The sequence below is a fragment of the Panthera onca genome, chromosome D3, assembly GCF_046562875.1.
Source record: "Panthera onca isolate mPanOnc1 chromosome D3, mPanOnc1 haplotype 2, whole genome shotgun sequence".
Classification (NCBI taxonomy): Eukaryota; Metazoa; Chordata; class Mammalia; order Carnivora; family Felidae; genus Panthera; species Panthera onca.
In genome coordinates this window covers 50444858-50463725 of record NC_138350.1, presented here as the reverse complement: position 1 = coordinate 50463725, position 18868 = coordinate 50444858, and the positions used below count along the sequence as shown (strand labels likewise).

The window sequence follows — 18868 nt, the reverse complement described above, 5'->3', positions numbered from 1 at the left end:
TCATTATAAAAGTCAAATCCCAGTTGATTTTAAATAAATAAGTTTTCCTTTGTCCCACTCTGGAATGAGAGAACATATAAACCAAATAATTGTAATCATTTTGTCAGTTTATATGAAAAGAAAATTGGAGAGTATGTATAAGAATGTATTTTGAGACTATATACCAGAGAAGAAGAAATATAATAAAATGTTGATGAACATGACATGCCTCTGGTTCATCATATTAAAGGTTATCCTGCTGATTGGATCAGGGAAGGAGAAGTAACAAATACTCTAATGGGCTTGGCAAGAAACATGATGTCTTCATAAAAGAACAGAATTCACAGGCATGCCACCTTGATGAAGTTTTTAGTCATCTAAAGGTTGCCAGAGTGTCCTTGCAAAATGAAAGAAAAATTACTGTGCTTTACTCCCATGCCATTAAAAGAGAAAAGACTTGTTATGTTTCTTGAGATTCTGCAAACAGGTACAATATTTGAGCCTGCTGCTCCCAACCGTTACAAAGCTACTCATCTGAGTGAGGATCAGAGTAAGCAAATGCTCTGCAGGAAGTAGAGACATGAGCACAGGATGCTCAACCAGTCGTGAAGCAGAAGATGCCAAGATGATCAAAGTACATATCTATCACCAATCAGGATGCGATATGCAGTCACCATTCACATGAAGCAAAGCAATGCCCTCTTCCACAAATAACTATTTTCACTTTAAGAACCAACCCCTAGATTCCTATTATATTTGTACATATAGACTAAATTTACATTTTATCCTGCTCTTCTTCCCACATATTTATATGAGGTATGTATATAGTATTTTTATTTAGCTTTTATTTTTTTCTTTTAAGTTAGAGAATGTAAAGGGAGTTTGTGACTAAACAGGAAGTGTAACAATTGTTACACAAAGATGGATACAGTAATCTGTAGGACTTTCTCTCCCTCTCTCTCTCTCTCTCTCTCCCTCCCCCCTCACCCCTCTCTCATTTTCTGACCAGGGAAGAAAAAATGTAACAAATTATCTACCATCATCTTAGATGGATACATGCTGTTGTTTTTAATTATTTTTAACAGTTTAAATGTTAATGGAAGTATTTTTTAGATACCAGGAATCCAAGGAGGAAAACTGAGCCACATATTGTTTTTTGATATTTATTAGTCTCTGTATTATTCTACACCTCCCTTTGTAACACAGGCTTTAGAGCCTAAACCTATACTTTCCAGGTTCTTGACAGCAGAATTCCAGTTTAGATTTTTATTATAGACATTTGTATGAAATTACGTAGGTAGAAAGCAGAAGTCATTTTTCTCTTCCAATAGTGGCTGATATATATGTAACTAGGCAGTAGAGGAAACTTTCAGAGGCACCCTGGCAGTCTTCAAACCACTTTTCTCAGTTCAGCAGACAGCCAAGTTCATAGACAGTTTGCACCTTCTGTTTTCCCCAAAGCCAACAGTGGTTCTTTCTGACCGTCACTAATCAAGCCGTTCCGATAGTTTTGTAAGACTCTAAATCCTTGTATTTCATCTTGTCTACCAAAACATCTAGATTCTTGACTCAACTTTGACTTATATTAATATATAGCAACACAGATGAAAAGAGTGAACTCTAATTAACCAAGAAAGAACAAAATAAAGTTTGGCCTAACGATTGTGATATTTAGTTGTGACCTCATTTGTGCATCCTGTATCGTGCCCTCACTTGTTTTTTTGTTGTTTGTTTGTTTGTTTGTTTGTTTGTTTGTTTTTATCATTCACCATCATTCATTCCCTTACTGGAAATGTCTCCAAATAACTTATTCCTCTTTTTAGGATCTATGTAATTTGCTAACTCCACATCTTTCTGGGATTAAATGAAATGTTACTAAGGCAAGTAATCAAGCAAGAAACAGTATTTTTGAGCAACTGCTGTAAACTCTTTAAAATTTTAATGGTTAGGCAGCAATTAGGAGATATGCAGTGATTGTCACAAAGCACTCAAAATAATCTTTCTGAAACTCAGTTTCCTTATAAGTAACAGGAAGATAATAATACCTCACAGAGAAGGTATAAAACATAAATAAAAGAATATATGTGCAAATCACACCGTTAACAGTAATTTGCAGTACGATTGATAGTTACTGTTTTTGTTACTACTATAATGTGGATTTATAATATCTTTCTAACATTTTAATCATTATTTAAACAGATGTGCCTTATTATGTGGCGATTTCTTCACGATAAATCTGCCACAATTAAAAGAAAAATGAAGATTTATTTAGCATTCTTTCTGGGAATACTCTTATTAAAGGAATTCAACTAATACCACTGTTGGCAAATAAGAGGTTTCTGAAAATGTAGTGTAAATTGACCACCCAGCTGTTTCCCGTCTCACCATAGCCACCGCAAGATACCAATGGCTGTCGCTCTGTCTCTTATTTCTCTCCACCTGGCCCTCAGGGAAAGGCCAGCTGAATAAACCAGCTGAAAATGGCTGGTAAGAACACTAATAATTCTATTAAATGTCCTCACAACACATTTATGGCTGCTAATCGCAAACAGGACCTTGACGTTGCTGAACTTTTATTCTACATTTCTCAAATCTATTTACTCTCTTCATTGTCTTTTCAAACTTTTCCCTTTCTCTTGAAAGTTTGGCACCATTGTATTCATCCTAGAAAGCTTAGATTCTATTTAACTTAGTTTTTTTTTTTTTAATATGAAGAGAATTTCCAGCAGCTCCCACCATATATACATGTCTCCAGGTTTTGAATGACTACTTTCCCTGCCCCTTTTTCTTTTATGAATGAATTCATAAATGAATGAATTTATGAATGAATTGTTCAAATTTCTAAGGGAGCCTCCCCAGTTTCTTTACCAGATGCTATCTCCTTTGGCCTGTTGGATGACCGCAGACCAGGAACTCTCTAAAAAAAAAATCAATTTATCCTTCCCTATTTGGATCATTCACATGAGTATATAAACGTGTTTTTTTTTTCCTTCCATGTTAAAACACTTCCAATCGCAATGAAATCTGCAGTTACTGCGCCATTTCACTGCTGCTCTATAAATTGCTCATGAGAACTATGACAATGCCAGGCATTTTCAACTCCTCTCTTCTTATTATGTTTTAAACATCCTTCAGCAGTGTTTGCCTTTGGCCTTTCCATCAAAACTTATTCTGTCATGTCACCGATGCCTTTACTTTGTGAAATCCAGGGATTAATTTTTGCCTCCCATACAACTTTGACACACTTGACCAGTTCTGCCTTCCACAACTTATCACTTGGTTTCCAGGGCTTCATCTCCTAAAGGTCGTCATCCTATCACACTGACCTCCTTTTTTGGTTCTTTCTCATTTTTTCAACCTCTTAATATTGGGCCTTAGCCTTGAAATATGTATTAGTTTATGAGGGTAGCTACAACAAAGCACCGAAATGAGTGGCTTAAAGAACGAACATTTATTTTCTAACAGTTCTAAAAGTTAAAAGTCCAAGATCAAGTTATCAGAGGCTTGGTTCCTTCTGGAGGCTGAGAAGGACCATGTGTCCTGTGCCTCTGTCCTGGCTTCTGGTGGTTTGCTGGAAATCTGGTGTCCCTCAGCTTGTAGACATGTTACCTCATTTCTGCCTTTATATTCATATGGCATTCTTCCTTTGTCCTGCCCGTGTCCAAATGTCCCATTTTTATAAGGACAGGTCATATTGGATTAAAGGCCCATTCTACTCTAATACGACCTCATCTTAATTAATTATATCTGCACTTACCCATTTTCCAAATAAGGTCACATCCTCAGCTTCTAGGAGTTAGGACTTCAACATATAAGTTTCGAGGGAACATAATTCAATCCAAGAGAAACCACTTCCTAAACACATTGTTGTATGTCTCATCTAGATTTAGCCTTTATATTATGTCTATACACCAAAGACTCCCTAAATTTATACTGCAGACTAGACTTCTCTGACTTCCCGACTCATATATCCAAATGTATTTTCAATGGTTCTAGTTCAATATATAACAGGCCTCTCAAACGTAACAGTCTTATAAAATGAATTTTCATATAATCCCAAACCAGGATGATAACATAGACCATAACAAGCATCCTATACCTCCAACATGCCCAGTCATTACTCATTTACTTTCCCAGTACTAATATCCTGACTTTAATAGCTTTCACACCTTTGCCTTTTAAATTATGCATCTCTAAACATTACAGCCTAATATTCCTGTTTTTGAATTGCATATAATTGAAAATATGCGTGACGTATTCAGCTGTGTCTTGCTGCTTCTGTTCAAAATTATATCTTTCAGATTTTTCTCATGTTGTTGCTTTTCATTCTGTTTATTCATTGTCGAATGTATTTCATAGCAAAGCTATCTCATGATTCATTTATCTATTATATTATAATAAACTTTTGGGATATCTTCATATTTTGGCCATTATAAATATTGCTGCTATGGACATTCTTTTTTTAAAATTTTTTATTATTTAATTTTTTTTAACATTTATTTATTATTGAGAGATGGAAAGACATAGAGCATGAGAAGGGGAGGGGTAGAGAGGGAGGTAGACACAGAATCTGTAGCAGGCTCCAGGCTCTGAGCTGTCAGCACAGAGCCCGACGTGGGGCTCGAACTCATGAACCACAAGATCATGACCTGAGCTGAAGTCAGATGCTTAACCGACTAAGCCACCCAGGCGCCCCAATGTTTTTTTATTCTTGAGAGAGAGGGAGACACAGAGCATAAGTGGGGGGTCAGGGGCAGACAGAGAGGGAGTCACAGAATCTGAAGCAGGCTCCAGGCTCTGATCTGTCAGCACAGAGCCCGATGCGCAGCTCAAACCCATGAACCGCAAGATCATGACCTGAGCCACGGTGGGATGCTCAACCGACTGATCCACCCAGGCACCCCTCTGCTATGGACATTCTTGATCTCGCACCCTGGTACAAATAAGCATGGATTTCTGTGGGCTCTATGCATAAGAATACAATTAGGTGTCATGGGTATGTTCATCTTCACTTTTACTGAATACTGCAAAATATTGTTCAAAGTTGTTTTATCCAAATTTGGTAAGGAAAATGGAAGCTGCTTTTTATATCCCACTTAGGAGGGGTTTATATTTCAAAACTATTTTTTTAAACATGTCAATAAAAGAAAAAATTAAGAAACTGAAAAAGCCACCCAAATGATCACCCCCATAGGTTTTTATGTTAGTAGCTGGTTAGGAAAAATTTAGAATATTCAAATATGAACAAGAGAAATAAAACTACGGAGTTTTAAACACAATAATATAAAGGGGAAAGTTAACAACTTAAAAATGGAAAATGAGAAATGAAATACACGGCAGAAAAAATAACCAGAAATATACTAACTCAAAGCAGAAGGAATGTAACAAAGCAGTGTTATTCGGTGTAGTATATTTATTGCCTTAATTGCTCTACATAATAGCCTCTCTCTTTCCATGACCTTTGCCCTACAACTTTGTAGTCCTAGCCTATTCTGGATCTGAGCCTTGCCATATGACTTGCTTTAACCAATGAGATGTTAAAATGATATTTACAGAAACTTGAAAAAACTCTTATATGCATTTCTGATTGTTCTGTTTTTCTTTCACATGTGTTCTGAGAACAAGCCTGTGATGGTCTACTGAACAATGAGAGGCTGCATGGGCAAATGTTAAGACATTTCAGCTAGGGTGCCTGAGTGGTGTAGATGGTGAGCTTCTGACTCTTGATCTAGGCTCAGATCATGATCTAACGGTTCTTGAGTTGGAGCCCTGCATTGGCCTCTATGCTGATGGTGTGCAGCATGCTTGGGATTTTATCTCTCCTTCTCTCTGACCCTCCCCTGCTTGTGGGAGCATGCTCTTTCTTTCTTTTTCTCTTTCTCAAAATAAATAAACATAAACAAAATAAAAAAAAATACATCTCAGCTGAGTTATTACAGACCTGCTAGCCTCTCTAATCTACCTGCCAGCTCAACAAGACACAAAAATGAGCGCAGTTAAGATGTACTTAATCTGGTCCAAATAGCAGAACTGAGTGACTAATAGATCTGTTTTAAACCACTATGTTTTGGAAACATTTGTTATATTGTAGTATTGTTGCAATAAATACCAGATACAAGCATCAAGAAAAATAAATTTAAAAACTCAGTAAATATTATAAAATAACCATGAAAAGGCAGAAAGTAAGTTGGGGAAAAATGACAAAAATTATTTAATAAATGAACTTAATTATAAGATGTACAAAGGAGATTATATATGATCAAAAGCATATTAAGAGAAATTGACAATAGAAAGAAAAATATGGGGAAATCAACAGAAATAAGAAAATCCAGAAAAAAGGAATAAGAATAATAGACATGACAGGTAGTCAAAGGATCTCCAATATATATATATTTAATGTTCTGAAATTTAAAAAAAAAATTTAAAAGATGTTTTTAACTGTATTTTATGTTAGTAGGTTTACCTCCATTTTTTAGATTTGAAGATGTGAATTTAATTGGACTTCTTGATTCTGAAGTTTTATATCTCTCATAAATTCTGGGGAAAATACCAGCCACTGCATCCATAACTATTACTTTTTGAAACTATTTCTTTCTGGAACTCAGCTTGATAGATGTTCTCATTCCATTCCTCTTGACTCACCTTTCTTTTGTGTTTTCCATTTCCTTGTTCCCCTGTACTGAAAGTTATTCATATCTGCTATCCATTTCACTATGTTTTTCCTTCAGTTATTTTCAAACCTCTTTTAAAATTACCCATAGATTTCTGAGAAATAGCAGAGTAGGTAACTCTAGGGGTTTAATCCTTCACAGAAATGAGAAAACTGGCAAAAATTATCAGAATCAATTTTGTCAAAATTTAAAGGTTAACAGCAACCAAGTGAACTAGTAATCAATAAAAAGGTGACTGAAACCCAATAGGAGAGAGGTGGGGCGTTTTAATTTACTCTTGTCTCACCAACTCTACCCAGCTCATTGGTGATTTCGTGTGGGTTTCTGGATCCAGAATAGCACAGCAGATTTTGTTCTTAAGGAATTGTGGCTGTCTTTTTTGACTTGTCTGGGACTCCCTGAACAACTAACCCAAAGAGCTTGCCTTTATTTTTAGTAACTCTGAACTCTATCAGCTTGGAGAATCAGCAATTCTGAAGGCATTTCAGGAAAACGTTGAAAGGCAACTGAATAAGCCATTGCCACCCAGGGCAAAATATAACAGATGAGTCAAACAATGCACACAGTGAAAGTCTAAGAAGAAAAGTTGGCAAATGTGATAATTTAGGAAATAGGGGCTTTAAAAAGCTACCTTGTATCCTGGGGAATACAGACTTATGTTCATTTCCACGTCAGGACATATGCTCAGAAAAAAAACGAAAAAACCCTAAGCATTCATCTCTAGTTGATTTTTTTAAACCATCTTTCCATTTTTAAGTGGTAAATATTGCTGTAAAACCAGTCTCCAGAATTCTATTCATCTTACAGAACTGACATTCTATGCCCATTAAATAACCCCTCACTATTCCCTTTCCTCCCAGCCTCTAGTAACCCCCATTTGTATTCTGTTTTTATGAAACTATCTTAGTACGTCATATAAGTGAAATAGTATGGTGTTTGTCTTTTTTGGACTAGCTTATTTCACTTACAAAATGTCCTCAAAGTTCATCCAAGTTGTAGCATATGTCAGAATTTCCTTCCTATTTAAAGCTGAGTAATATTCCATTGTAGTTATGTACCACATTTTGTTTATCCATCTCTTGATAATATTTAGTGGCTTCTACATCCTGTGTATTGTGAATAATACTGCTATGAACATGGTTGTGCAAATATCTCTTTGAGATCCTGCTTTCAATGCTTTTGGAGATATTCCCAGAAGTAGAATTGCTTGATAAGACGATAATGGTATTTTTAATTCTTTGAGGAAATATCATACTGTTTTCCATTAGAGTTGTACCCTTTTACATTCTCACCAGCAAAGCACAGGAGTTGACATTTCTCCACATTCTTACTGACACTTGTTATTTTCTGGTTTTTGTTTTCTTTTGTTTTGATGATAATCATCCTAATAAGTGTGAGGTGATATTTCACTGTGGTTTTGATTGGTATTTGTTAAACATTTAGTTATATGAGCATCTTTTTATATGCTTGTGGGGTGTTTGTATGTTATCTTTGGAGACATACTTGTTCAAGTCCTTTGTCCATTTTAAAATTGTGTTATTTGAGGGGCGCCTGGGTGGCTCAGTCGGTTAAGCATGTGACTTCGGCTCAGGTCATGATCTCACGGTCCGTGAGTTCGAGCCCCGCATCGGGCTCTGTGCTGACAGCTCAGAGCCTGGAGCCCGTTTCAGATTCTGTGCCTCCCTCTCTCTCTGACCCTCCCCCATTCATGCTCTGTCTCTCTCTGTCTCAAAAATAAATAAACGTTAAAAAAAAAAATTAAAATTGTGTTATTTGATTTGTTAAGTTGTAGAAATTCTTTACAGGTGTGTCTGGGTGGTTCAGTTGATTAAGCCTCCCACTTGTCTCAGGGTCATGATCTCATTGTTCGTGAGTTCAAGCCCAGCAAGTTCAAGTCCAGCATAGGGACTCTGTGCTGACAGCATGGAGCCTGCTTGAGATCCTCAGTTTCCCTCTCTCTGCCCCTCCCCTGCTCCCACTCTTTCTCTCAAAAATAATAACATTTTTTAAAAAAGAAATTCTTTACATATTCTGGACATTATTAACCTTATCTCTTAGGTGATTTCCAAATATTTTCTCCCATTCCATGGGTTGCCTTTCAGTGTGTTGATTTTGTCCTATGATGCACAGAAGTTGGAAAGTTTGATCTTCCGTTGTCTATTTTTGCATTTGTTACCTGTGCTTTTAGTATCATATACTAAATCTCACTGCCAAATCTAATGTCATAAAGATTTCCCTTGTGTTTTCTTCTAGGAGTTTTATAGTTTTAGGTCCAACATTTAGGTGTTTAATTCATTTTGAGTTAATTTTTGTATTGGGTATACAGGTCCAACTTCATTCCTTTGACTTTTCATTCCAATTTCCCCAGAATTATTTGTTGAAGGGATAGTCCCTTCTCCATTGAGTAACCTCACAAAACCTCACAAAACTAACCCTTCTGAAAATTATTTGACCATATGGATGGGTTTATTTCTAGGTTATTCTGTTCATTGGTCTATATGTCTTCTTTATGCCAGTCCCACACTTTCCATAGCTTTGTGAAATGTTACAAAATCAGGAAGTGTGAGTTCTCTAAATGTGTTCTTTTTCAAGATTGTTTTAGTTACTTGGGGTCCCTTGAGATTCTATATGAATTTTAGGAAGGATCTTTCCATTTTTGGGGGAAAATGCCATTAGGATTTTTGTAAGGATTGCATTGAATCTGTAGAATTCTTTGAGTAATATTGACATCTTAAAAATATAAAGTCTTCCAGGGGCGTCTTGGTGGTTCGGTCAGCTAAGTGTCTGACTTTGGCTCAGGTCATGATATCACAGCTTGAGAGTGAGTTCGAGCCCCGCATTGGGCTCTGTGCTGACAGCTCAGAGCCTGGAGCCTGCTTCAGATTCTGTGTCTCCCTCTCTCTCTGCCCCTCCACTGCTCGTTCTCTGCCTCTCAAAAATAAATAAACATTTAAAAAGTTAAAAAAATATATAAATCTTCCAACCCATTACATGAATTATCTTTTCATTTGTGTCTTCTTTAATTTATTTTGGCAATGTTCTGTTGTTTTCAGTGTGTAAGTCATCTCTTTGGTTAATTTTATTCCTAAGTATTTTATTCTTTTTAATGGTATTATAATGGAATTGTTTTCATATTATTTTCTGGATTGTTCATTGTTAGTGAATGAACATTGATTTTTGTATGTTGTTTTGTAACCTGCAACTTACTGAATTTGTGTGTTACTCTTAAAAGTTTTTTTTTTGTGGCATATTTGGATTTTTCTGCATGTGAGATTACATCATCCAAATAGCCAACATGTACTGGAAAGAATGTTCAAAATCACTAATCATCAGAAAAATGCAAATCAAAACCACAATGAGATATTATTTCACACTTGCTAGAATAGCTATAATCAAGAATATAAGAACTAATAAATTTTGGCAAGGATGTGGAGAAAGGGAACCCTTGTATACTGTTGCTGAAAATATAGATTAGTTCAGCTAATATTGAAAAAATATAGAGGTTCCTCAAAAAATGAAAAAAAAAATAGAATTACTATATGATCTAGCAATCTCACTTCTAAATATACACCCAAAGGGAATGAAATCAGGATATTAAATAAATATACTCCCATGTTTATTGCAGCATTATTCATAATGGCCAAGATATGGAATAGCTACATGTATGTGTGTGTATATGTATATGTGATGGAATATTATTTGGCCATAAAAAGAAAGGATATCCTGCCATTTGCAACAACATGAATGAACTTTTAGGACACTATGCTAAGTGAGATAAGTCAAACAAAGAAAGACAAATACTTTATGGTATCACTTGTATATGGAATCTAAGAAAAGCTGAACTTATAAAAATAAAGAGTAAAATGGGGATTATCAACAGGCTGGGGGGTGGGGAAATAGAACATATGTTGTTTAAGGGTACAAACGTGTAACTAATAGATATATAAGTCCTGGAGAGCTAATGCAACATGCAGTGACTATAGACAATACTGTATTATATACCTCAAACTTGCTAAGAGACTATACCTTAATTATTCCCAACACAAAAAAGAAATAATAATTACATGACATGACAGAGGTGCTAGCTAATGAGACAAAGGCAATCATATTGCAATTTGTACAAGTATCAAATCAATATATTGTACATCTCAAAGCTGATTTGTTTCCAGAAACCATGGAGACCAGAAGGAAATGGGATGACATATTTAAAGTGCTGAAAGAAACAAAAGCTGTCAGCTGAGATTTCTATATTCAGGAAATCATCCAGGAGAATGAGGAGAAATCAAGATATTCCCAGATAAACAAAAGTTAAGAAATTTGTCACTAGTAAATCTGCCCTACAACAAATGTTAAAGGGAGCCCTTCCAGCTAAAATAAAAGGATATCAGACAGTAACCGAAGATAACTGATTAAATATAATTTCTAGTAAAAGTGACTACATAGATAAATATAAAAGTCAGTATCTTTGAATTTTGGTTTGTATCCTCTCCTTCCCCTATGTATCTTAAAAGACAAATGGATAAATCTATAATTATATATCTATATTAGTAGCTATACAATGTAAAACAAAAATGACAACATAAAAGGGTAGGGAAAAGCCTGCATGGGAGAAGATTTTTTGCATACTATTCAAATTTATTTGTATTAATTGAAAATATTGTTATGAATCTAAGAGGTTAATTGTAATCCCTAGGATAACCATTAATAAAATACCTAAAGATATCCATAAAAGGAAATGAGAAGGAAATCAGAATGGTACACTACAAAAAACAATCAGTTAAATAAATAATAAAGCTATAATGGGAGAACTGAGAACAAAAGAGAGTTAAGAGATAGGGGAAAACATGGTAGAATGACAGAAGTAAGTTCTGTATCAGTAATTATTTTGAGGGTAAATTAATCTCTTTAATTTAAGGGCAGATATTAGCAGAATGTTTTTTTTTTTAATTTTTAATGTTTATTTTTGAGAGAGAGAGACAGAGCATGAGTGGGGGAGAGGCAGAAAGAGAGGGAGATTGAATCTGAAGCAGGCAAGCTCCAGGCTCCGAGCTGTCAGCACAGAGCCCAATGTGGGGCTTGAACCCATGAACCGTGAGATCATGACCTGAGCCGAAGTCGGACGCTTAGCCAATGAGCCACCCAGGAGCCCCTGCAGAATGGATTTTTTTAAAAGTGATTCATCTATATGCTATTTATAACAGACTCACTTTATATCAAAAGACACACCTAGGTTGAAAGTGAAAGAAAGGCAAAAGATACTGTGTGTGACTAGCAACTGAAGGAAAGCAAGGGTAGTCATACTATATCAGAGGAAAAAATGATTTCAAGGAAAAATCATCACAAGAATCAAAGAAAGACATTGCATACTGATAGTAACATCAATTCAGTAGAAAGATATAATACAATATATTATATATACATATATATATATATATATATAATAAGAGCTATTATATCCATAGCTCTCTGATAAGAACTCTCAAATGTATGAATCAAATATTTAAGAATTGAAGGAAAAAATAAACAGCAGCACAATAATAATAAGAGATTTCAATTTCCTGTTATCAGTAATGGGTAGAACAAGCAGAAGGAAAATCAATAAGGAAATAGAGGACTTGAGCAAGACTATAGAACAATTGGGCGGAAGAGGCATGTGAAGAATTTTCCACCCAACAACAGCTGAATACACATTTTTCTCAAGTGCACACGGAACATTTTCCAGGATAGGCCACATTTTAGGCCACAAAATAAGTGTCAGTAAAGTTAAGAAGTCTGAAATCATACAAAATATTTTTTTTCTGATGACACTGGGATGAAACTAGAAATCAATAGCAGAAGAAAATTGGAAAAATCCACAAATTAAATAACATGCACTTAATCAATATGCCAAAAATAAGTCTCAAGGGAAATTAGAAAATAATTTAAGGCAAATGTAGAAGGAATGCAAGCATAATGCAAAGCTAGATAAAGGAAGGAAATAAATGTAAGTGTGATGAAAAATAAAGTATAAATTAGAAAAACAAAAAAAAATAATGAAAACAAAAATTGGTTCTTTGAAAAGATGCCCAAAATTGATAATTTTTTCCAGATTGATAAAGAAAAAAGAAATTTAAACTTAATCAGAAATGAAAGTTGAGACAGTATTACAAATCTTACAAAATATCAAAGATTCTAAGAGAATACTGTGAGGAAAATGCACAAATTTTTTGAAATGTGCAAACTCACAAAGTTGACTCAAGAAGAAATAAAAAGTCAGAATAGAGCTAGAAGAAGACACTGCAATCAGTGATCAAACACCTTTTAACGAAGGAAAATCCATGACCAGATGGCTCACTAGTCAATTCTAGTAAACATCTAAAGAAAAATTAACACCAATCCTTCTCAAATTCTTATAAAAAATAAAAATAAAAGTGGAAGGAATACTTCCTGACTTAATGAGTACAGGGTTTCTTTTTGGGATGATGAACAAATATGGCATCTGGAACTAGTTAGTGGTGATGTTTGCATGTAATTGTAAATGCACTTGATGCCACTGGTTAAGTACACTTAAAGTAGTTTGAAATGGTAAGCTCTATGTGAAGCTCATTTTACTACAATTTTAAAATCATCTTAGATATTTACATTTTAATTATTGTATTATCTCTGAAATTTAAATTTGAATTTTTTTCAACTGTATATAACAATGTTATGCTCTATCATTTGCTTTATCATTATTTTTGTTGAGCATTCATGTTGAAAACAACTGTATTTGTTGGGAATCCTTGTGACCTACACTGAAATTTTATTCCTTCAGAGAATATTTGCATTTATTTCTGCTTAGTACCTGGAACAGTCATAGCACATGATCATTTCATGAAATGCTTTAAACTTTATTCTTTCCCCTGGGTTGTCAGACCACCTAGGTGGGGTGAGCTTCCACCACAAACCACATGAACACCAGCTCGTGGTTAAGAATCCTGAAATCCAAGGCTGAAATAGACAAGCTTTCAAACGTTCTATCTTTGCAAATGATTGCTTTTCTGTTTTATTTATTTTTCCAGGTTCACTCTTTATTGAGATTGTTACACTTGAATCTCAGGTCTATGTGTGATCTCTGATTTGATCTTTCACTTTGTGTGGGCTGTGGGCACACATAGGTTATTAAAATCAAAGCTCTATATTAAGAAATGTACAGCTTTTCCCAGGGAAACCATGGACTTTATTTCACTTATTACTAGGGATTTATGCTTTCTATTTGCTCTCTGCCTCTAGGGATTACTCTGGCTTTATTACCAACTCAGACATGTTCTTTATTCTTTTAAAAATTATTCAACTTTTTCTGGCATTTTTGGAACAGGATGATTGGGGATATCCATTCTGCCATATTGCTGGAGGTGATACACTTTCATCTTGTTGCTATCCAGAGATAGAGGAAAAAGTCAGGGCCTAACACTGTATCATTGTCCAAATTATCCTATTGAGGAAACAGATCCACCAACTTTCATCATCAGTTGATCACTAAAGTCGGCGATCATTTGTGCTTTCACCCAATATTTCCAGCTTTTTAGCTTTCATGCACAGAGTAGGATCTCTTGCCATCAGTTTAAAGTTAGATTTAGCCATGTAGCTTTGTTTGGCTGTTGAAATGTGAATGAAAGTGAAATGTGTCTCTTCTGCCCAGAAAATTTTAGAGACAGTGAGTGATTGAATGCATACCACTCCTCCTGCTGCACAGGTTAAGCATAGATCACAATTTCAGCTTGTTCATTCAGGTCCCTCTGAGGGATTCTGATGACCAGAGACAGTCTGTCCCCATTGCTGTATAAGAAACTAGGTTTTGTTATCCTGAGCCACTGAAATTTGGTGGAGTTCTTGTTACCATAGCATATCTTAGCCCATGCTATTTGCTAAGCTGTCAACTACTATTACTTTTTAAGCTCAATTCAATGCCCACTACTTTATTATGTCTTCCCTGATATTGTTTAAAAAAAATCACTCCTACCTCTGTTATACTGATAAGAATAACACTAAAAGTGACTAACTGAGTAGGCTGTTAGTGAGTTGTTGTGTTCAGTGTTTTACTCACATTAGTTCATGTAATATTACTGCAGAATTATGAAGATGTATCATTATTTCTTTTTAAAAAAATGTTTTTACATTTATTCATTTTTGAGAGACAGAGAAAGAGAGAGCACAAGTGGGGGAGGGGAACAGAGAGAGGGAGACACAGAATCCAAAGCAGGCTCCACGCTCTGAGTTGTCAGCACAGAGCCCGAAACGGGGCTCGAACTCACAAACCGTGAGATCAATGACCTGAGCCCAAGTCGGACGCTTAACCGACTGAGCCACCCAGGCGCCCCAATGTATCGCTATTTCTATTTTACAAGTGAGAAAATAAATCTTTAAGAAATTAAGAAGTGTATATATTGCTCATATAACTTTGTCATATTTGACTGAAATTACAATTAATGATTTATCCATGTATTTTCCCAGTTAAAATTAGAACAGCTCTTTAATTTCATATCTACCAGTCCCAGACAGTGAGATGCACACAGCAGGTGCTCAATTCTTAAAATATATCTTTTTCTAATTTAAAAAATACACTGAGGGGCGCCTGGGTGGCTCAGTCGGTTAAGCATCCGACTTTGGCTCAGGTCATGATCTCACGGTCTGTGAGTTCGAGCCCCGCGTCTGTGTTGACAGCTCAGAGCCTGGAGTCTGCTTCAGATTCTGTGTCTCCCTCTCTCTCTGCCCCTCCCTTGCTCATGCTCTGCCTCTCTCTGTCTCAAAAATAAAATAAAAACATTGAAAAAAAAATTTAAAAAAATAAAATAAAAAATAAAAAATACACTGAAAAAAATGAAAGAAAATATAAATAAGACAACAAATACTGTTTTACCACTCTAAGAAAGTTTTAATAGGGATTTTCAGTTTATTTCTTTCCACTTTTTCTGTGCATGTGTAATATGCAGACTGTTGACACAGTATTCTGTGTGTAAATTTGTAGATTGAATTTTATACTTAAATTCAAATATTAAGCACTCCATGCTTTTTTTTTTGTTACTGTTAAAACACTTAGCTTATTTTACATGTATATCTTTGTCTTCCCACCATTTCCATTTGTCTGTCATGACTACTATGTCCTACTGTAACATTCCATACATGCTTAAAAACAAACAAAGGGCAGAGTTCCATCTTTAAAACACTACACAGGTATTTTGGACAATGCATTCTTGGCAGTGGAACCTGAACATTTATCAGACATGGTAGGGAGAATTCTCACTCTGTGTTATAAAAAGAATAGCCAGATATCAACTATTATAGATAAGAAAAAAAGGAAAATCTTAACAAACGGTTTAAACTATTTTCTTAAAAAATATTTTTTAAAATCTATTTTTGATTGAGAGACTGAGCATGAGCAAGGGAGAGAGGCAGAGACAGGGAGACACAGAATCCAAAGCAGGCTCCAGGCTCTGAGCTGTGAGCACAGAGCTCAATGTGGGCTTGAACTCACTAATTGTATGATCATGACCTGAGCCAAAGTCGGATGCTTAATAAACTGTTTTCTTAAAGAGATTTCCTCCATGTCAGAGATCTTGAATAACCTCCAGGTCAGTCATTCGGAGGCAATTCTTTACATAATTGATGAAGTTGGCTTCCACTTTGGGAAGAGAACCACCCTTTTCTATACTTACTTGCATTCTTACTTTAATGTCCTTTACAGAACTAGGTCCTTTGGGTGTTTGGGGAGCTTCTTCCTGTTTTTTTGAAGGACATGGGACCTTTTGATTTTGGTGTTAATGGTTTTGAGTCTCTTTCATTCTGGCTTTCATTTTTGGCTGGAGTATCTCATATAGATTTTTTTACTGGAGCTCTTTCTTCAGCTTCCTCATCATTATCATGTTCACCATCATCATCATCACCATCATCATCATCTTTCTCCTCATCTTCCTTCTCATTTTCACCAGCAATAAGTTTTGTTTTTTCCTGTGGAAAATTTGCTACCACTTCCAAGGTTAGAACACTTTCCAGAAATACTAAGGAGTTTCCCATCCTCTTCCTCTGCATCTTCTCACTCTGTGTCTTCCCCCACAGCCACTAAATATTGTCCACCACTGTGCATAGGCCTTGAACAACATGTCAGTCATAAGACCACAGTAGTGTTATTTCAAAGCCTCCAAGGGAAACCTTGGCTGTACAGACATTTTCGAAGTTTCCGTTGCCTTTGCTTCATCAATGTGCAATTCATCCTTTACACCAACCCCTGAACTATTCTTAAAGATAACTTGTGCTCATTTTCATGATTATCCACCTTAAAACTGTAATCTTTGCCAGACTTTAGTTACAGCTAAAAAGATATATCTGGGACCTCAAAAGGCTCATGTCCATGTCCATCAAATCTTCCATGGGATGGTGATGCATGCATAGGAGGGAAAGAAGGCGGATGGAGATAAACTCCAGAATGGAATCACACCAGGGAAAGCAAGTACTCCATGCTCCAAATGTCTCTTCTATGGCTAAGTAAAACTTAGTCATATGGATAAAACATAATTATTTTTGTTGAAATGATAATATTTGAGGAGAGGGTAGAATGAGGTGAGAAATAAAATCATCTGGTTATTTGAGGGAAAAGAATGCCAGGCAGATGGGACAGCAAGTGCAAAGTAAAGTTCTGAGGCAGTTGCCTGGCATGCTACAGGAGCACCAAGGAGTCAAGATGTATGGAGGAACCCAGTGGGTAAGGAGATCTGATAGGGATTAAATAGAGAAGCAGTATGGATCCAAATCTTATAAATCATAGTGGTTCCTGAATTTCACCTTAAGTCTATAGGGAAGTAATTGAATTATTTTGATCATAAAAATGGTATGATTAGATACGTATTTTAACAGGATTTCTCTAGTTGCTCTATGCACCTTCTACGGTGGAGGATCAAAAATGCAGGAAAACCAGTTAGAGGTTACTCCAGAGTTCAGGCAAGAGAATATGGTGGCTCAGAGCAGAATGATAGTGGTTTACTAAGTGGTAACATGTAGATGGTTTGATTATTTAGGATACACTTTGAAGGTAGAGCCAATATGACTTCCTGATGGATTGCATATCAAGTATAAGAGAAAAAGTTAAGGCTGATCTGTAGCCCTTGTCTGACTTATTTGTAATATATGTATATAACAATATATGTAATATATGCTAAGATTTCCAAATTATCTATAATAAATAACACCTCAATGGATGTCTTGTGAATAATTGTCTGCATTTCTTAGACATGTCTTTTTTCTGTAGAATGTTTTCCTTGAGGAGGAATTACTTGTTACTGAGGAATTTTTAAGAAATCATTTTAAACTCATTGGCACACAATGGCTTTTGTGGAGGCATTTCTTTAATAACACATACTTTTGTTATATATTTATTTGTTTGTATGTAATTCCTCCTTCTTGTATTGATTATATGTTAACTCATAAACTTTTCCTTTTCATTGATACATTTGAATTTGTGCAACCAATTTTCATCTACTGTATCATCTGTTTCTATATACATAGTCCTATCTCATTTGTTGTTCCTAAACTACTTTATATTTTACCTGGTTAAACTTGTAGAATTTCCCTCTACCCTCACCCTGACTAAATCTTCAAGAATTTTAGCTATTCTCAAAATTATATTTATGTTCTTCAAACTACTTTCCTAATTTTATTGCATTTTTCCCTAACTTTTTGAGTTGGATGTCTTATTCATTTATTCATCCTCATATGTATATTTATGTGCATGTAGATGTGGATGTGGAAACACTAGTATATGTCTGTAAAGCTACACACTTGAAACTATTAAAATTTGAGACAAATTTAAAATACATTCACATGTAATTTTCAGGACATCTCTTCTTTTCACATCACAAGTAATTTATTCTTATTTCCTCAGTCCATTTATGTAAAATAATGTTTAAACATTCCCAAATAGTTGTGTGTTTTTTATATTTTTATTAACAATTTTTACTACAAATTCATAGATGTGTTTATATAATTTCATAGGTATGGTTCTTGTGTCAGTCTTGTCTATTATATTATGCAAACATCCTGTTAGCCATAGGTGATCTAAGTCCAATTAATATAATTTCCATCATACATCCACTATTGTTTTGGGTTTATAAGTTAATGACCAGAAAAGACACAATAGGAACATGAGTCCTACTTATTTTTAACTCAGATCTGTTATCTCCAGGAAAATTTTTCTGTTATTCATGTTA

General features: G+C 35.2%; 1 pseudogene; it reads right to left on the bottom strand.

Moving 5' to 3' along the window:
• Positions 1 to 16196: 16196 nt before the first annotated feature.
• On the bottom strand, positions 16197 to 17036 carry LOC132665110 (nucleophosmin-like; annotated as a pseudogene).
• Positions 17037 to 18868: the final 1832 nt, after the last annotated feature.